The 22,130-nt window shown below is 38.3% G+C and overlaps 1 pseudogene; it reads left to right on the top strand.

The window, feature by feature from the left end:
- The first annotated feature begins 13,478 nt into the window (after nucleotides 1-13,478).
- On the top strand, nucleotides 13,479-15,022 carry LOC114481828 (kelch-like protein 10 pseudogene; annotated as a pseudogene).
- The last annotated feature ends 7,108 nt before the right edge of the window (nucleotides 15,023-22,130 follow it).

Genomic DNA, 22,130 nt, shown 5'->3' with positions numbered 1-22,130 from the left:
AATAATGTTGATTTTTTTTTTTTTTTTGGGTGCTTAACACTCAAACAGGACTGTTTTCCTACACATGCAAAGTGCTTTACAAGTTCAAAACAAGAACAAAATAAAAAAGATCCTATTTCTGTCAATGACCTTGAAGAAAAGTGAGTTTGAAGGGACTTGTATCAGGTTTAAGGTGCATGCTGGGTAAATATCAGAGGTGTTAGCATTGCCTTCTTACAAAAGTTGATTAAAAGAATGGAATAAATCACAAATCTCTCATGGGAAATCTTCACCTGCTCGAACTTTCAGATTGTCTCTACCCGTTGAGCTGATAACACTCCTGCACTGATGGATGATGATGATGATTTGTGACCGATTTTTGTTTACCTGAGATGTGCCGCTACTTCTGGAATAATGTGACCCACCTGTTTTCGGCCCAGTCTGGGACTGAGCGAAGCAATAAGCGCGTCATTAGCTGCTCTGATTAGACCTAGAAGAGTGCAGAAGGCCTCACAGGCTCCACACCTGCGTCCAGGTGCGGACTGGGACTAAATCTCACCCCTGGTGACCAGCCCACTGTATTATCAGTGGACATCATGTAGAAGCCATTATTAAGTCAGTGTCGCTCAACGTGTGGCTCTTCATTTTTGCCCCTTTTCAAAAAGTTTTGACACTTTTTTCAGACTAGCTTCCTTTTGCCAATAAATATCCATTTTTTCCTATTTTTGCAAGTTGTTTTTGACACCTTTATCCAATTTCTGTCCAATTTTTTTGCCCACTTTTCATCCAAATCAGCTAACTGTTGCCAAATAAATACCACTTTTTTCATTTACCCCTACATTTTGCCTCTTTTTCAACACATTCTCACTCCCAACTTGTCACATATCGACGTTTGGGAGGGTACCCGTCCCTTCCCCTTCAAGTTCACTATGTGACGCCAAGGGTCGGCCCTCGGAAACATTTGTTTTTATGATATTTTTAGTGAGAAATTTACCCATAACTTATGGTTTAGGTTCGGTTTAAGTTAGGTTAGGGTTAGGTTTAGGTTTAGGTTCAGATTAGGTTAGAAGTCTTATTTTGAAAAGTTGCAGGACCCTTAGCCTCACATAGTGAGGAACGTCAATATGTGACATGTGAGACTGGGTTGCTTTTTTTCTCCACATTTTTGCCCTTTTTCACTATTGTTTGCTACATTTTGTATATTTAAAATACCCTTTGCCATTACATACCACCTACTTCTTATTCTATTTGCCTATTTTTTGGCAACTCTTGACTAATTTTGGCCCATTTTATTCATTTTTCCCTCTTTTCTTGCCACGTTTTTGCCACTTTTGGACAATTTTTTCCCACCTGTTTGTTACCATGTCTGCCTCCAGTTGCTCGTCAAAAAAAGGGACGGGACCACCCCAGTTCACCCCTGCCTGCGTCCTAAGTTTCTTTCACACCTTCCTTTAACTCAGCTCTTTGTCTAACATTTGATTGGTTAAGTATCGATCTTCTTCTTTTAAACTTGGCTCTGCATAGATAATTCAATGTAAACATCTAAAACATGGCTGAGGATGGAAATAGACGCCTTGACCTCCTGGTAGATCAGGCCCCACATGTCCTTCCACCTTCTGCCCTCCTTTCTTTGTTGAGAGTCATTGCTCTCTGGAGCACAATCTACCATCCGTAGGCAGCCCGATTAGGATTTAGTATGACTGGTAAATGAATCACACATGCACACTCAAGGCCTTGGTCGTGTGTCGTGTTGAAGAGTCTTGTTCGTCAGACTGATGGTCTGAAAATGAAGCTCTAATCTGCGTTTTCACACAGAGCTGTGAGCAGAAGGAGAAGTTGAATTAAAGTGTGTTTACTTTTTAAAACAGGTTCACATTAATTCTACTTTTATAGCTTGGACTTTATTTATGGAGCTCTTATTCATGCCGCATGATAATTTGGACACTAAATAATGCAGCGATTCATTCTAATTACTAAATCACACACACACACACACGCGCACACACACACACACACACACACACACACACACACACACACACACACACACACACACACACACACACACACACACACACACACACACACACACACACACACACACGCACACACACACACACACACACTTGCTGTGGACTCTGTGAATGAGATGTAAATGTTGGACTCACCTTGCCACCATAGCAACCCGCTGTGATCAAAGCATTTTAAAAAGGTCCTTTATTTTTTATTTTTTTTATTTTTTTTGGCTGGCTGTGAAAATCTACTGAGAGAAGTACAAGTGCAGGAGGAGACAAAGGTTCAATAATTACAGTGTTTGTGTTTCTGAGCTGTGGTGTAAACCTTGTCCTTATTATCATATTTATTTTATTGCTTAATTTATTTGCTTTTGTCATGAATATCGGCCATTGCATTTGTTTTTATTGATTGCAACTATTCAGTGATTATTTTAATGTATTGTATTGTGCATTTTAATGTATTTATCAAACAAACAACAGGAAGACTTTGTGAAGCAACATTCACCTTCAAATAAAAAAAATAATATATATATATATATATACAGTATATATATATATGTTTATATATATTTTGTATTTGCAATATCAAAGTTGTGTGACAGTGATGTAATGTAATGCTAACCCTGGTAACGTCCTGTCTTGCGTTAGCTGGGAGAGGCTTGTAGAAGTGAAATTTGCATATAGAAGAAGAAATACATTTTAATAAGGAAAAGCAATGAGCAGCTCAGTATTATACAATACACTTCAGTCTGTGAAAGTCTTTTTTTTAGTTCTCTGTCGCTCCAGATTCCACAACTGCATCTTTTATTTCTGAATCAAAAACGTGAATTTCTCATGCTTGTGTTTCCAGCCTTAAGTGTGACTTCGGGTTTTAATTGTTATCTCAAAAAAACACATGCGGCTTGCTTTGAAAACTTCCTTTTCTCCCCACGCAGCACTAAACGGCGCTAAGAGGCTCAGCCACCTGCTGTTTACCTTCCAAGCCTCCAGACCACAAAGCGTGTCGTTCAGGTTTTCGGTGTCAGCGCTTTTAACAGCGTTTCCAGTCCGTTCAAATCGCTTGCGTTTGTTCCCTTTGACACATTTTTCTCGTTCACCTTTGCAAAAGTATTTGAGCATGAAATATTGTGGAAAATCTATTTGTACCTGTGCAGCGCTGGATGTTAGCGGCTTCATATATGACAGTGAATAGAAAAGGCATGACGACGTTGAAAGAAACAGTCTGCTGCCCCCACAAATATTGTGCTGTATTTAGGATAGTCAGATCATTTTCAAGACCAGCAGCTTCTGAGTCTATAGAAATTGATCGGATTGTCTTGAGAGCAAACCCATTTGGGATTCCTGAAGCGTGAAATCTTTGTGAAATGGGTGTATCAATCAGAAAAAAAACAGACACAGATTGAAAGATGATCGAGAAAAGAAATGAGAAAAGAGTGGATGAAAGGGTCAGAGAGAGAGAGAGAGTCGTATTTTAGCTTTAATTTAGTCATTGTCGTAGCTTCCCTAAACTTTGTATAGAAGAAACGATTTCTGAGCCAAAAGCAGCTGAATACTGTAGCAGTGTCACAGCAGATAATATGAGATTACATACAGATTATGTTACAAATGGATGGTATCTTGTGTCTTCTTTGTGTCCTGAATATAGAAGGATTGTAACACCATCGGGATCTTCTGCTAATCTGTGGTATTCATGTAAATTCTCCCATTTCCTGATCATTTTGTTATTTCTAAACTTCATTTATTATATATTTATTTATTATCATTTCATCATCTTGCCCGTGTTTAATGTTTAAATGGTGAGACTTTATTTAAAGTAGAAAATGAATAAATGCATGGTTCTGTAAGCCGTATTTTTCTGTTCTTTTTCTTCTTTTTTTCTTAATTTCAAGTAAATTATCTTTACTTTGGTCATTTTTTTTTACCATTTCCCACCTCTAGCGTTGGCGGGTTTGAGCCCGTCTTGTTTGGCAATGAGTTGTCTGAGTAGATTCTCTGTCAATAGTTGTTCCCTCACAGGTGAGTCTCATCTTCCCTAATTAGCGAGGAGGGCGTGGCCACCGTGTGTCAGCTGTTTCATCTCGTCTTCCTGTCTGTCCCTGTGACGTCTGCCCCTCGCGTCAGGTTGGTTTTTCTCCACATAAATAATCACATGTATGTAATGAAAATGTTTTTTCTGTGTAAATTTTTCCAAAAGTGGTTCTAACAGGGAACTCGGACGAAGTCACTGAATATAACTTGAACAATGAACAGAGGAGATTTTATTCAGAAATAACAGTGCTGACAAAAAATGCATGCATCCATACTGACTATCAAAACACTATCCAGAGTCTGGTTTCCAATCAATATAAACTAACACAATTTTGCACGAACCGCAGCTTTAAATAAATTGATGAAAAAAAAAAAATAAATCAAAATTTTCACAGAGTCTGAGGGCTTATGGTGCCGTCAAACCATCCTACAAACTCTGAACTGCTTCCTGAAGCAGTCACATGGTACAGCCGACTGCGAAGCGTCGCTCGTCATCATTTTGGCTCCTCCCCCAAACGAAGCACGCCTCGATGCGCACGTGTTGAAACCCACCCTCCATGACTTGACACAAGCTTCATAGCCTCGGCACATCTCAAAACATCACTAGTCCTTTGAGTCATTGCTTATGGGACCTCCGACACCTCTTCCTATGACATCATTACACTTACTGTATGTTTAGAGCGTTCATACATATTGTATGCACACCACCTGCATTCGCACTTTAGATGCGCCCATGCACAGCTAACACCATGTCTTTCTATTATGAAACAGCTTTTTGCACATACCATTGTATATATCACCTCTCCTCTGTATAGTTAATATATTTGTATTTTTTAATTGTACAGGTGTTTTGTATTTAATGTTCAGGTTTTGTTGAGTAACAGTGTTGCATGCCACTGTTAGTTATTATAGTTCTTTTATCTCGATTTATTCCTTTATTACGTAGGCATTCACTGGCGGTCGGCAAAGCAAGAATTTCATTGTACAGGGAAACGTGTTTCTAACTGTACAGATGACAATAAACACTTTGATTGATTGATTGTATGTAACGTCACCTTTTAAACTGTTTATTTGTCATGCACAAACTAGGATTTAGGGATTTATATTGGTGTCTGACTGATGTAGGGGTACTTTTGTTAAATATCTGTGTCATTGAAACTTTTAGACTGAGGTTATGGTGTCGGTCGCACCGAGAGTCTGAAAAGATGTTAATGGCCTTGAATGTGTTTGGAAAGTTCGCCATCCTGACAATATAATTTTGTTATTGTTCCTTTGGGTATTCTCAACAACTCATTTAGCCGGTGTAATTGGACGGGAACCTTATTATCACCACAACTTCTTCACTCATTTATATGTAGAGGTGCTGAAAATTACACAGCCAATCGCAGTTGCAGTTTTTACTTGGTATTTGTATGAGGAAAGAGAACTGTGACTTTGCATTGCTTAACTTGATTTTAATAGTGAAGAAGATACTTATACAGCCACGGTCTCTCACGGAACGTGAACTGGGATTAGACCATCGTGAGACAGGTTAGTTTTACCCTACTAATGATGTGTTGTTCCTATAGTAGTCCTGCTCATGTTCACGATAGCCATCTGCTTACTGGGCATCGTCCTGGTGGGCCGTCGACCCAAAGTGGGCCGGTCTGGTCTGCTATGTTTTTTTTTTTTTTTTTTAAGAGAGATTGGAGGTAGACATTAACAAGTGGCCAACAATGATCCAAACGTGGCAATTAAAGAGTGAAACGTGACTAAAATGGGCCAAAAGCAGGTAAGAGTGACCAAAAAATGGCCAAATATAGAGGAACCAAATTGTACGTAATGGCAAAGGGCAGCTTTAATCAGCAATATGTGGCAAACAATAGTGAAAAATGGTCAAATGTGGAACAAAAAGAGGTACAAATGTAGGAGAGAAAAAAAGGGGCAAATGTTAGCTAATAGATTAAAAAGTGGCCAAAAATAATTAAAGAAAGGACAAAAATTGGAGAAAAGTGTCAAAAAGAACTTGGACACAAAATAGGAAAAATGGGATATTTATTGGCAAAAGGTAGTTAAAACTTTTTAAAAGGGGCAAAAATGGACCAAAGGAAATAAGTAAAAAGGGGTTAAAAAGTTTCCCCCTTTGATGGATTTTTGGGGGAATAATAATTAAAACACATGTTGAGTATCACTGACTTAATAACGGCTTCTTAACGGTGTCCTTTGATAATGTAGTGGACTGGTCTGGATAGAAAATACCAGGGCTGAATTAACCTGGTTAACTCCAACTATTATTTGATGTTATCACATAATAAAATGACTCTATCTTGTTTGCTTCATTAAGTAGTGTCTGTTTAAGCAGCAACATTCACACTGGACTTTTAAATTCATCATACAAATCTTTGTAATTATTTGTTCTGTCATGAAATGTGAGCTTGCTTTTTTTTTTCTTTCGCAAAATGCTTATTCTTTTTTTTTTTTTGTGTATAAATAGGGCACAGTTCAACCAGAAACAACTCAGTAAGGACACAGAAAATGACTGGCTGTCACTTTGCTCTTAAATGCAGCCATTGAGTCTGATTTCAGCGGCGAAAGGTGTCAAAGTGACGCCTAAAAGCCACTCTTTGCTTGTGCTCACTGCTGCTCTCACACCATGAGCTGAAATGAAGCATGATCCCCACTACCCTCCATCACACACGTATACGCTGAACACCTGCAGCTCTGCTTTACTTCCCCCATTTCTCATCAACCTGGGAGGAAGAGAGAGGGAGGGGGAGGGGAGAGAGGCAGCACCTGAAAATGAGGGCCGTGGTAGAGAGATAATTGCTTTCTTGTCTTTCTCTGCTCACTCCCAAAAAGCAGGAGGCATAGCTTTGAGTGACTGAGGTTATCTGCTCCACCCTATCTGCTGAAGAAGCACATTAATGAATAGTGTATTAAAAGTTTCACACTGTCCTGCCACTACTGTAATTTCAGACCCACAATAGGTGCTATGCTGTCTTGAAAATGAAAAATAAAGGCCTTCAGGCCATTTGCCATAGATTACCCCCCCCCCCCCCCCACATCCTCACCTCCCCTCCCCTCTTCAAACAAACCCAAATAACTTTGACGAAACTGTGGACTGCAGCATAATTGATTCATTTCACACGTCTTCAGTCATTTCCCAAGTTCACTGAGAAAACTACTGAATAAGCAAATAAAGTACGGCCCAGGTAAACACAGCGATTGCTATATGGAAACAGAACATGTGGTGGGGAAAAAAAAAAAAGCAAATTAACCAAGAAGGCAGTAAGGTAAATAATTAAAGGAGTAATACAGCTCTCTTCTTCTTTTGGTATTTCTTTTGAGGGGGTTGTCCTACCCGGGGTTTCCACTGGATACGTCTCAGCTGCGTTACGGCTCCGGTCCGGTTTTGCTACGCTGTCCGCCGCCCGGCAAATATCCACCGGTTGCCTTTTGAGTGCGCCACGATGCAGTCCGGTTGACGCCAGTGAGCCTGAGGAGTTTATATATGTTATAAACGCAACAACATACAAATAAACAGGTCAGTGTTCCTAACGAACTATAAACATTACAGACACATGGACCAGATATTTGTTAATGGTTTATCAATGTTTTATGAAGCATCTATTATCATTATTTGGATGGTTATTATAAAATTTCAATTGAAGATTATAATCCCTTACTAATGCTTTATAAAGCATCTATAAACATGTTGTAGATAGATAATTAATACTTTACCCATGGTTAATAATTGGTTTTTAAACCGTCTACAATCATTATCTGGATGGTTATTGGAAAGTTGCAACTAATTCTTGTAATATTTATAACTAAATAATTATTAACGAACTCAAACCCAGATCACTTGGTCATGATAGAGTGGAATGAATGGCTAATTAGTTTTAAATAATACAAGAATTAGTTGCAATTTTATAATAGTCATTAACATATATTTAAATGGTTTATAAACCATGTATAAAGCAATTGTTAAAGTTTTATAAACATCAATTCAACTAATGTTCCAACTTTATAATAACATCCAGATACTGATTGTAGATGGTTGTAATAAACCAATTATTAACCATTATTAAAGTATTAATTATCTATGCAAAACATGTTTATAGATGCTTTATAAAGCATTAGTAAGGATTATAATCTTCAGTTCCAACTTTATAATAACATCCAAATAATGATAATAGATGCTTCATAAAACATTTATAAACCATTAACAAATATCTGGTCCATGTGTCTGTAATGTTTATAAATGTTTTATAAAACATAATCAAGTTTCACTAATTCTTTGTTAATCATTAACAAACACTTTATGGTGTTATAATGTTTGCGTCAATAAACTGTTACAATAACAATTATAGCGTTACAAATCATTTAAAAACATTATTAACTATCATTTATTTGTTTGTTAACAGTAAATAACTTTACCATTATTTACCCTTTATAAATGATGGTTATTATAAAGTGTTATCAATAAATCAAACAACAGACATATCACAAAAATAAAAACAGACACACAACTACTGACAGTTATATGATGAGCAGTCCATTATCCAGGTGAATCTGCCACTTGACCCACAGTCAAAAAAACCTCAAAATGAAACTTTTTTTGTGTGAATGTTTGTTTAATCAACACGTATGATCGGCTACATGCCCATCAATTTCGTGGCTAATTGCCATGCTACAGAACACATAAAACACATTATCACACTCTCAGCGTCATTGCACCAGATGATATAATTTCTCTGTAAATCATCTGGATAATGATTGTGTGTGAGATTTGGCAACGTTTCCATGGCAACGCCAAGCAAAACGTTTTCGTGGCCATTAATGATTGATGGCCTGTGGTTTTTGTACATGGGCCACTCCCCATTTTTTCTGAAGATTGACTTGCCTTCTCAAAAGAAGTGAAAGTTCCTGAATAAACAACGTGCTTTCCTCCTTCCAGTCAATTACAGCCATATTTGCTCCATTCAGCCTGCCGCCACTGTATATTCTCCTGATGTAGCTGAATCAAAGGACTGCTATGAGTAGATTTTCACATCAGCTGGCCCACGTGAAGTAGAAGAGACTGTCATTATGCTGTTCAGTGGAGCAGTGATATCTAGGCTGCTTGGGGCCATTGGGGGCCTGGGCGGGGCCAGCCTGCCCCCCCTGTCTGCATGTCTGTGTGCTGCTGAACGACCGTCTGCAATGCCGCGCTGTCTGCTCTGATAGTTACATATGTGTAACTATCAGGTTGTTCTATTCTGGTGTGTGTGCTTGTGGGAGCATTTGAGTGCTTGTAGCACAGAGATTGGTTTGCTAGCTCAGAGACAGCATGGGGGCTTTACTGAGTCTTATTCTGCTCAATCAGCCCCTCAGATTGTTTCCTCTCACAGCTTCTTTTGCTAATTTCTCATATTTTCTTCTTTCCCCTCCTTCCTCCTTTTATTTCCCTCATAGAGAGAGGCAAACATTTGATGATTCTGCTTTCTTTCTTGTGCTACTTTTTGATTTTTCCTCCTCCAAGAGATAATCGTAACAACTTGACAGCAGTCCTTCTAGACTCAAACTGAGATGTTTGCATTTACGTGCTGCTGTAATCCAGACAGTAAAGCAAGTATTACCTCCACAATGCAGGTCATCTACTGTACTATCACCAGCATTTATTTATTTATTTGTTGTTGTTTTGTCAGTTAGCAGGATCATGTTAAAAGTAGCTAACATATTGTAAAAATAAATTTACCAAAGACAGACCTTACACCATGGAAGATTCCATTCACTTTTGGAGGGGTATCAATATACTAATTCTTGGAGTATTTTCAAAAATCTAAAAATCCTTCGTCATTGGTGAAATTTCAATAATTCATATGTTGAGTTGTAATTAACTGATCTTTATGAAATTTAACTCAGTTATGTCAGATTGATTATCTGGCAAAGAGGATATTTGGTGCTTAGCATTGTTGTCGTTTCAGTCTTTGTCTCTGTGTGTCAGAAAGGCTGTTAAAAGAATTCACACATTGCTATACTGGAACAACCTGCTTGGCATCACAGCTTTGCTTCCATTAACGTGTTAACTTGACCATTATACGTTGAATTGTATCTAATTGAGCATTGCGTTAGTTCAGACACAGAAGTCAAGCGAGCAAGCCCCATCAGATGTCAGTAGCCATCCCATAATTCAGTTAATAATCCAGTTGATTGTGTTCCATGCTTCCTATTGGTTGGAGTTGGTCACGGCGCTGTATTCAAATCACTGCAACATGCCTAATTCTGCACGCTTTGTCCGCAAACGCCTCGCAACCCACCCCACCCCTGCTCAACTTCTGTCTAAATAAACAGTGTCTCCTGTTGCCATCTATGTATGTGCTTCTGTTCCAGGGGGTCATGCTGACCGCTCTCTCTGCTCATGCCCTTCCAAGTAGCTCATGGAAGAGTGAGGGGGAACTCCCTTCGCTTTGCGCTTTCTACGCAGCTGCTGGAATGGCAGAGAGGTCCCAGAACTGAGCCTTACCGCCAAATCTAAACTGCATGCTAATAAATAATTTGACTAAAGTGAACCTGACTGAAATGTTCTTACCGGACATCTGGATGCAGATTAGAATTTGAAATATGCCCAGACTAATTTCTTGTCGTTGTGGATTTTAATGTCTAACGGAGGTGTAGGCAGGAGAGTTCACAAGCAATAAAACATTTCTAAAAATGCTAATCCTGTTTAAAATGAGCAAAAAACAAAAAGATCACAAAATTTAACACAAAATCCAATGATCACAAAAACGCTCATTAATCTGTATTTGTCCTTTAGTTTGATACCATGAAGGGTAACATCCTTTCATTGTGATTGATGCAGTTTACTATTTTATTTTAGAAAAAATATAGCTAATTACAAGTTTTGAAATGGGTCTCACCTCAATAATAAAGATAAAATAAGTCATTTGTCCTTTGGTTCATGCAAATTAATGGCGTCGCACAAAAACATTAATCTTGATTTTTGATTTTAGCCTAATTTGGGTATTGATAAAACAATTACTGAAAGTGATGAATAAACAGTATTTAATCATTAGTATGATTAATAACAACCTGCAGAGGTCTGGCTGCAGCGTGCAACATGATCACTTACACTTAGCTCTTTCTCCCAATCTCATATCATGATGTTAAAGAAATGGTAGAAGCCATGCACTCATATTTGCGTTTTAAGGATTTTGAAGATGAACGCTTTCAACACCCACAATTAGGACTGTTTACTAACAGTTAGTAAATTATGAATAGTTGCAACTTTAGAATAAAGTCCCAATAACGTATATAAACTTTTGACTGATACTTAACAAGTCATTAGTTTACTTACACAATCAAAGGCCACCCTGAAATGTGCAGTTTTGCTTTAATTTTATGTATTTAATGCATAAATATATTGTGCATTAGAGTAGCACAATAAGTTGTTATTCTACTTGGCCTTGTTAGGGAGAATAATAAGTAAGTAAGTAACATTTATTTGTATAACACCTTTCACAGACAGAAAAGCCACAATGTGCTTCACAACACAGCTTAAAATAAAAAAGTACACCATATACACAATTTAGAATCAAAAAGGTACACACATTATAAAAGGCCGACACAACATAAAATCATAGCAGCCCAAAATAGCTAGTTAAAAACTTGAACAAATAATTGGGTCTTTAGTTGGCTTTTGAAGGTGTCAACAGAGTCAATCGAACGCAGAGAGAGCGGAAGATCATTCCAAAGCCTGCAAGCAACAGCCTGGAAAGATCTGTCTCCTCTGGTCCAGAAACGACTGCGAGGAACCATCTGCAGACTCTGATCCACAGACCTCAGAGCCCGAGCAGGGGTGTAAGGCTGGATCAGATCACTGATATAGGAGGAAGCCTGACCCTGCAAGGCTCTGAAAGCTAGAACCAGAATTTGAAAATGGATCCTATAAGACACTGGCAGCCAATGGAGTTCTTTAAGAATAGGGGATATGCGAGTCCTCCTATTTGTATGGGTCAGGATTCTCGGTACAGAGTTTTGCGCTAGTTGCAGACAAGACTATAATAAACTATTACAATAGTCTAAACGTGAAGACACAAAGGCATGGATGTTAAGCTCCATATCATTCCAAGACACAATTTTCCTGAGTTTAGAGATGGTCCTTAGTTGGAAGAAGCAGTTCCTCGTCAGCTGCTTACAGTGCTGCACTAATGACATGTCTTTGTCAAAGATCACTTCCAAATTTCTAAGGCTTGGTTTAGCAGACTGGCCTAAGTCACCCAAGTACTGTTTAATCCCTGGAATTGTGTCATCAGGGGCAATCACCAGAGTTTCTGTTTTGTCTGCAATGAGCTGCAGGGAGTTTTCAAATAGCCATTGTTTTATTTCCACTAAAGAGTGAAGCAAGGAGTTAGGCTTCTGGATATCAGACGGCTTAAAGTAGCAGTAAAGCTGGATATCGTCAGCGAAGAAGTGGTAATATCCGGCTTTTCCCTTGAGAAAAGGTCACTCAAAGAAAAACATTAATTTCCAATTGAACAATTTGTTGCTGACGTCATGGGGGCAGTGTCTGTGGTGCGCAGCGGGATTGGTCGAAGACAGCGGTCATGTGGGCTCCAGCTGGAACTTTCGGGTAGAGTCTGTGTAAACAAGGAAGTGACAAAAGCCGTTGACCATAACTCCAGCACTGTGAAGGGACCAGGGCACTCGTTGAAGTTCGAGCAAGCGGCAGCATGGACATGCTGTTGTGCACATTGAGGAGAGGAGTCCCGCGGAGGCCGAGGACATATTCGAGCTGATATGATCACATATAAAGATAAAATGACCATTAAAAATCTGCACAGCAGGAGACGAGCTGTGGCACTGCCAGTCACGCTATCTTGGATCAAAGTGAGATCCGAAGGCCACACTCAGCACTGTGATCTGCACTCAGGAGCGTCGGTCCCTGAATGCACCGCTGCAAGAGCACAAACTGTCCTCGTTAAAGGTCCGAGTGTTCCCAGGAAGGAAGGTGTGCTTTTGTCAGGAATCACTAACCGACACTAACCACCACCCATGATAATACTAACCAGATAATTAGCGAGCGCTCGCACAAAGACACACAAAGAAGGACACAAAGTCACCCAGTGTGGTCAGAGTGCTTCAGAGGGCTTTGAACCACACCATTGTCCCATACTGGACATAGTATCAATAAATTCATTTATGCTTTAGATTTAGTAAATCTGTGTTAAAATATCCACAGCTAAACACTCTTTTGTGGTATACAGTAGATTTAATAATAATCTTCTAGGTTCTAAACTGCATCTTTGTAGGGTTCTAAGCTGCATCTGGGGGGTTCTAAACTGCATCTATGGTAGGGTTCTACACTCCTTTGAACTTCTAAAGTTCTACTGCCATTCACAAACTCCTTGCACTTTGTGGCTTACCTGCCAGTCAGTGGCTGATCTCAGAAGCTAAGCATTGCTAGGCCTGGTTAGTAGTTGGATGGGAGAACACTGAGGATTCCAGGTTCTTATGCAAGCCACTTCACCCATATTGCCTAGTACGAATGTGTTGTGTGAGTGATTGTTGTTGACAACAGCATCATTTTTGAGCGGATTATGGAAGCACATCAGTTCACTGTAAAGAGCCTGGAAGAAATATGCTTCGAATTCCTTAGAGATCATCTCAGCCCAGAAAACTGTATCGGGCTGTGGCAGTTTACAAACGCCTGGAATATTTATATTACTTGTAAGCTGCAGTATGAAGCCATTCACTTTATCTGTGAGAACTTTGAGGAGGTTGCACTCTGTGATGAATTTTTGCAGCTTGAGGTGCAGGAGCTGACTGATATTCTGGGTAAGGATGCCCTTACTGTGACTCAGGAGAGCATAGTTTATCAAAGTGTTTTAAGGTGGATAAACCACATGCCGGAGAAACGAAAGGAAGCCATTGCTACTCTGTTACCAAAGGTACGATTGGGGCTGATGGACAAAAGTTACATCACGGACAATGTGCTTAGCAATGATCTGGTAAAAACAAACCATGAGTCCCACGACTTGGTCTTGAAAACCCTTCAAGTCATGTATAATCCTTTGTTACTCATCTCTGAGTCTGGGATCAACAGTACCTTGTTTTACCGTCGCTTGCCAAATGCCGTCTTAATCATGTTTAAAATGTTCCATGAGACAATTGAGGCATTTGACTACACCAATAACGACTGTTTCAGACTCAACATTCGTCCCAGCCTGATGGATCAAATGATTCCCTCAGGCTTCCAATCCAGTGCCTTCCTTGATCGATGCCTCTACATTTTGGGTGGTAGCTTTAGGTGGTTGATGACCTATAACAGAGTGTGGAAGTATAACCTAGTCGCGCACACTTGGCAGGAGCTGTCATCAATGCAAGAGTCACGGGCTGCTTTGAGTGTTGCCGTGCTAAAGGGATGCGTCTATGCTATGGGAGGCCGCCATCATTTTACTCTCAACAGAACTGCTGAACGCTACCAGCCAGACATTAACCAGTGGACGTTCATTGCGTCAATGAATGAACAGAGGAGCAACGCCAGCTGCACCACACTGAACAACAAGATTTACATATGTGGGGGATGGATTAACTATGAAGGCATAAACACTGCTGAGTATTACAACCCAAACACCAACCAGTGGACAATGATATCTTCCATGGGAACACCTCGGTTTGGACTTGGGGTCGTTGCATATATGGGCCATATTTATGCAGTTGCCGGTAGCAATGGCTACACAGATGTGAAGTCTGCTGAGGCTTACGACCCAGTGACCGACACCTGGCATTATGTCGCCGAAACAGTCAACAATCACTGCAATTTTGGCATTGCAGTGATGAACAAGCGGATCTTTACTGTCTCATCTAGGACAGAAAGAATAGTTGTTGAGTGCTATGACTCTAATACAAATGAGTGGTCTGTGTTGTTTTCTGGCAAGGGCTACTACTTCTGTAGGATCAGTTGCTGTGTGATTTCTAGACTTCCCAACATGGCAGAGTACTGTAATGGTGGAGTAGGACATCTCGAATTTGATTAATGTTGTGGTTAGCACGTCTGCTTGTTTGCTTGTTCTCCCCATGCTTTTGTGGGTTTTCTTCTTGATTCTCTGTGTTAGTTTAAATATCCCATGTCATGCTATTTTTCACCCATTTGCATTTGTTCTAAAACCCAAACATAGTATTTGAGGTTTATTTTCCCAAACTCGCCTGTTTTCCAGAGTTGTAGCCTCTGAAAAGTCACTTTCTGAGCAACACTACACAAAAAGGCTGATTTGAGGCCTACTTATGCATATTCATGAGTGGGCGTGTTTATAGACGGGACACTGACCTCCTCCCCGTACATACATAGACTGTAGAAAATACATACACAGCACTGCGCAAAGGACGCTGAAATGCTCACTTTTGTGGGCGTGTTTGTTTATATGTCAATCACAGCAGAGAGCTTCCTGGGAGCGCGGCTTCTCCAGCTCAGTGCGGCGTCAAATTCGTCATCAAAGTGGGAACGCGTCATCAAATTGGAGCGAGGTGTTTGGGCTCACCCTGCAGTAAGAAAGGAGCAAATCACCCTCTAACTAACGATGGAGGGAATCAATGGAAAAAAAAACACTTTGGGCATGTGTATGAAGCCCAAATAGCACTTTATGATGTTTAAAGCACAGAAAAGTCAGTTTAGCTTAACATGGGTCCTTGAAGGATGGACACCCTCTAAAATGAGAGGGCACATCTCAGAGTTGTCCTAAAACAAAAAAAGGATTAGTGTTTGCAGGACTTTCCACAGCACTTACGCATTACAGTGGGAATGTCATGCTTATATATGCTAGGGGCAGATCTAAAAAAAAAAAAAAAATATGGGGTGGGGGGGAAACAGATGTGTACATGTACTTTATTTAGAGTTAATGTAGTGGTTTAGCGCATCTGCCTCACAGCAAGGCCAAGCCATGGACTTTTAGGAGTTTGCATGTTTTTCCTATGCTCTGTGTTAGTTTAAGGATGGACACCCTCTGTTGTTCTTAAAACAAAACAAAAAAATAGATTTGTGTTTGCAGGACTTTCTAGACATGTTTAATACATAACAGCTCATCATTGAAGGCTCAACAGTGAGCATACTGTATCAGGGAATGTCATGCTTTTATCAGACAATAGTGGATCTAGAAGAAAACAAAACTATGGGTCAGGTGGATGGGTTTGCATGTTCTCCCTCTGCTTGTGTGGGTTTTCTCCAGGTCATCTGGTTTCCTCCTACCATCCAAAGCACTATGAAGGCGCTATATAAAATCCAATGCACTACTATTGTTAATACATAAATAATTTTGACTAAAGCGTTCCTGATTGAAATACAGCTTGTTTCTTTCTCATTCTAACCCTCAGTGGTAATGCAAACAAAGCCACAATGATGTTTAAATACATTAAAAATCACTTTACACTGGATTTACATAAATATGTTTTCTTTCTGAACAATTATTAAATTAAGGAGCAGAAAAGCTACAAAGGAAGCTACAAAAAAGGATAGAAGTGCAGTTCCACATTAGACTTGGAAATTGTGTCGCCTTCACTGTATGTATACAGAAAGACTCTCTTGTAAGAGCATTTTTAATCTATCAACTCCTCTGATTGAATTTTGTATTTGCTCAATGCCTGATATTTTCCCCAAACTGAAAAACACCAGAGAGACATTTTTCAAGCATCTTTCAGGGCCACAGTTTAAATCATGTTTCTAGTGGAACTGAATATACCACAACACTTAAAAATACACAAACATTTAACGTTTAAAATGTGAAGTACAACTGTAGGCCTGTTGATGAATTCAAACAATTTTAATTAAAATCAGTAAAAACATCAGAAATAAATGACTAAAAATACCGAAATTCAAAGTTAATATTGGACAAGACACAGGAACAAGTTTAGATGAGCCTGCAGACACAAATAAATCATGTATAACATGAGCTAAGGGGTAATTGTGATAAGAAATAAAGGCTAAGGGGTACATGGGGCAATAAAGTTTGGGAAAACACTGCTTTATATGAAACACATTTTAATAATTAACGAATTGTTAATGTGTGTAGAACTGCACATAGAACTGTTACACGATTCCCTAGTTTTGCGTTAAATAATAATTTTGTTAATTATTTATAATATAAAATCGTTTTTTATAGAATTTTCATGGCAATTACGATTACAAAGTCAATTATCTACTCTTAGTTACAATTTAATTACGATTACGTCAGCAACAGATTTTGAAAATTACAAATGCAATTATAATTACGACAAAATTGTAATGAATTATGTATTATGCGATTGCATTTATTATTGACCCCAACCCTGCATACTACAATACCATGTCTGACACACACATTATTGTTGTGGATCCATAGGAGACAAGTAAAATAACCAGATGTGCTTCTTCTGAATCCTTTACTGGATATATATATATATATATATATGTGTGTGTGTGTGTGTGTGTGTACGAGGGTCTGGGTGTAATTTGTTCCATGATACTCGTGCCACACTGCAGCTCTTTTGCTAATTGCAGCCATTAGGCCTCCGGTGACGGTCCCAGGGTGTAGCATGTCTAATGAGAAGAGCACTGAGATAAATGAGACATTGTGTGTCTCATGTTGGAACAAAGATGTCTAGACATTGGATGTGCATTTGAAGGGCAACTTGGAGCAGTTTTCCTATTCATGACCCTCATCGTTACAACACGGAAGAGGTATTACCTGAAGGGATATTTCATAGAATAGCACTAATTATGGTTATTATTTCCTCTTTTGGAGCTGATTAGGACTTTGTCCTGATTGCTTTGGGGTAACAGTGACACAGCGCAGTCCACTTGCTTTTAATTTCACGAAAAGAACCAAACGCAAGCTTTCGTCTCACATCAAACTCCCCTAAGATAAGACATAAAACTATTCAGGGTTTTCAAAAGCAGATAGTGAAAAGGTTTTGTAGCCCAGTGGGAAATGTGGTGTCTTTTAATTTTCTTAATAATTGAGCTTAGATTTCTTTTCAGGTATTAAAAATAAAATATCTCTTTGTTTTATGTAATCAAGAACCATATTTGTGTTGGTAAATTGGAAGTAATGAAAATAAATGCATCTTATTTAGATGCAGTTTAAGATTAAACATACAACGAATAAAAAAGTGATTAATGGTTTTTCTTCTATCAGAGTTTGGTTTCTAATATTAGCTGAACTGATATATTATATGGTGATGATTAGTAACAATGTAGCCATGATGCTCATACTGTATATGTGATGTGTGACTCGTAGGGCTGTGTTAATAGAGGTCAAATGAGCACGAAGGTAGGATTCAAAATGTCATTTATTAACACGTTAGTTAGACCAACCAACCCTGTTGACTTGTATATTTTTATGTAAATGAAAAAAATAACACACTGGACAGCATCAGGTAATGGCAGAAAATTAAGTAAACCTCAGTAAAGAAAAAAAATTAAAAATCATAAAAACATCTTTAACCCTTAAAAAGCTGCAGTTGGTTTGCGTTAAATTCATTTTGAATTTTTTGTTTTTGAGTTTTATCTGGTTAATGATTAGTAACCCTTTCATACTATTTTAGTTACTGACTCCAAACCATTGAGACTTCAAACATGTAAACCCCAGACTGGTGAACCACTATCCAACTGAATAAAATTCTTATTTTTCATACCTGTACAGATATATTAACATACTTATTTCAACAAAAGCCTGATTTAATAATGATCCTTCTTATTACAAAAGTATTAAAGATTATATTTACTGATAAATGTATGAAAGAACACTAGCAAAAAGTTAATTACATAGTTGTGTCACCATGAAAAGGATTTATATTTGGCTCGTAGAGCAGTTGGAAAAGTGGCAGACACACACTCTCTTCATTTCCTTCCTTTTTTCTCCCTCTTTTTCCACTTTCCAATGTTCTTTAAGGGGATATTCTTCTCCCTCTACTTCTATCTTTTGCATCATCAATGCCAACAAAAAGCCTTCTACCTGCCCTCTATCTATCACATCCACCAACCTTCTTACATCCCTTTGCTTTCATTCAATTTAGAGACGTTAGTAGCAGGAGAACATTTCAAAGGTCTGGTTTCCAATATGTCCACATACTTATTGTCCTCATTTTCCCATTTTAGACAGAGGATGGAAAGTAAATTAGATATTGTTTTCCCCAAATGAGGTTGATGTATCTTTTTGTCTGTACTCCACAGGAGCTCTTCCTGTATTCTGAAAGATTGGATCACATACTGGATAAACATTAGCGGGACCTGAATGACATTAGGACATACTCTCTGCTGGATGAAATGTGAAATATTTGAACTGAATCCTCGACTGTTACTGTATTCTGTGTAAGATTATTGTCAAAAGATTTGTAGTGTGCATGCACATATTTGAGCACATTTGTACGTGTGTTTACAGGTAAATATCCGATCCGTAATGCGAATACTGCAATATTTACAGGTAAACGCATGCATGAAATGTGCATTTACGCTTCCTTTTTTGTGCACAAAGATCTTTGGATATAGATATCAGCCTTAAAGGACATGAATCCACATGGAGGTTAAAGCTGTATTGAAAGTTCTATAAAAAAATATCAATTATAATGTAACGCAAAACTGGGGAACCATGTCACAGTTCTATGTACAGTTCTACACATACTGTATGTAGTTAACAATTATCAAAATATGTTTCATATTAAGCTTACCCACATTTTACCATTAAAAAATAAATAAATGAATAAATCAAAGGCAATACTGACAAAGGCTGAAAAAAGGCTCAGATGCCCACACCAAAAATATTAAAACCTATATTTTAATTGATTAGGAAGCCTAGCAAGGTAACCAATAGATAGAAAAGAAATTAGATGATAGATAACTGATTTTAGTGTATTTTATAGCTGATTTAGGATCCGTTATCATAAGAGATGCTAACACAAGAGGAAGGTTAACTTTATAGTGGCTATCCGTACGGTTGCCGTATCAATATACCGACATTCTATTCGTACGCAACGCCCCTCATTGGCCAGTTTAGGTCACGTGACTAAAACTAAACCTAACCGTTATAACCTAATCCTAGCCCTAATCCTAAACGCTACGTACGTGTACTTCGGTAACCGTACCAATAGCACTGGGGGTTGTCCGTACGGCAACAGTACAAATAAACACTTTCCAACTTTTATTAAGTTATTTATTTCAGGCCCTGCAATTGTGATTAATTCTGATTGAACTTTATTAATTGAAAACGTAATTGTAATTGACTTTCTGAGGATTAAAGAATATTTGTAATTTAATAGTAATTGTAAAAAATGCTGGTCACTGTAATCATATTTGAATTGTAATTGAAAGAAGCAATTGACCCCAACCCTGGTTAGAGTCAAACTTCAGAGCGCATTAGCACTGCAGGATAGATTCTGGATACGTATTCTAGTAGAAAGTGTAAAATGCATTGAATATGTGACATCAGACTCCCAGCAGGCTTTGTTGTAATCAATGCTCATATTACCACTGCACAGTGAAAGACGTGCAGTGATCTGCTGCAACCATTTATCCTTGTCTTTATTGTCGTTCATAATGTAGCGCTCATCTTCGCTGTTGAGATTGAGCAACATCAAAGATCTGTTCCTTCTTTCCCTTCTACTTCCGATGAATACATTTCTTTCTCTCCGTGTTCAGCTCCCTTTTCCAGGCTTAAAGCACTCCGACTCTCTGCATGCTAATCTTCATCTCATTTTTCATTTTTCATTTGGCACAGTTTAAAAGACAACGAAACAACAGAAATCAATACACTTTAGAGGCATGCCAGGGAAAACCCAAAAAAAACTCCTCGAGGGGCCTGAAGAAGAGGCTCTTGATATTACATTTAAACTTTAAATAAAGAGAAAAAAATATATAATAATGGGATAAAATTTGGACAAAATAAAGGAACATCAAGACAGCAAAACTTTGAAACAGGAAAAAGAAAAACATGGACATCAAAATCAAAAGTCAATGAAAAAAAACAACAAATAACAGAACAAAAATCCACCGTTGTTTGGTTATTTATTAAGGAGTAGGTTTTTGATAGAATTTTTAAATGAACACATGTAAAGTTTGATCAGATGAGGAAAAATTCCATATTCTGGGACCTCTGGATGTAATGCTAAATTGAGAAGTAGTGGTACGTGACGGTGGGGGGGTAAAGTTTAAGAGCTGTTCAGGTAGGATATTTATGTATTTCATTATTGGCTGTAAAAAAAAACTAAAAAAAAAACTGGTGGGAGTGTTTTATTTAATGAACCATGTACGAGTTGAACAATAAGTTTACTGATTTGATGATTATTGCCATTTTCTCCCCTCATTCTGGTACAAATGTTTCCCTTCATCAGAAATATTCTTGACGAAACCAAATCAATACCTGGACACAGCAGGAGGTGAAGAACAAACCAGCCACAGTTAAAAAAAGAAAAGCTGCTTCTTGGATCTTGTACCTCAGCCAAGAGGTCAGTCGACCCGTGGTTTGATTTTTTTATTTATTTTTTCTATCCCGCAGACAAACAAACCGATCGGTTTAAAGGCTAGCTTGACAGACAGGACCGCTGCTGATCAAAAGGCCTCATTAACATTTCAATCTGCCTCTGCCCTGATAAGACAACAGCAGCCATTTTAAGATGGACCCCATCTGTCAGCGGTACTGGGTGGGCAGTAATGACGGTGATATTTCATGTATGCTATCTTAATCTCCACGTGTCTATCTACCAAATAACAGCTGCCACCATTTTAGTGTGTCTACCTTGAAAGACTGAGTGAGTAATCAAACCTTTGAAGTGAAAGCAGAAAATATTGCTGAAGCTTAAATCATGTGTATGTTTGTATATTAGGGAAGGGGATGTGCGGACAATAAGAACTACACAGGTTGCTAAGCGTTGATTATTGAACATAGTTTTCCTAAAAGTTGTATTGAAGCAGATTGAGTAAAAAAATGAAAACAATTTTCCTCCAAACATGAAATAAATGACAACATATTAACAGACAAAATGATAAACATATCAATAAGAAACAGGAAATGCTGTAGCAATGTACTTGAAACACTAATATAAGGCAGGTGCAGAGGTGAAAGTAATGGATTACAAGTACTCACGTTACTGTAATAAGTTGCTTATATGGGTATTTTTACT

The sequence above is a fragment of the Gouania willdenowi genome, chromosome 19, assembly GCF_900634775.1.
Source record: "Gouania willdenowi chromosome 19, fGouWil2.1, whole genome shotgun sequence".
NCBI lineage: Eukaryota > Metazoa > Chordata > Actinopteri > Blenniiformes > Gobiesocidae > Gouania > Gouania willdenowi.
Note: the sequence above shows the minus strand (reverse complement) of the source record. Positions and strands in the feature narration are given on the sequence as shown.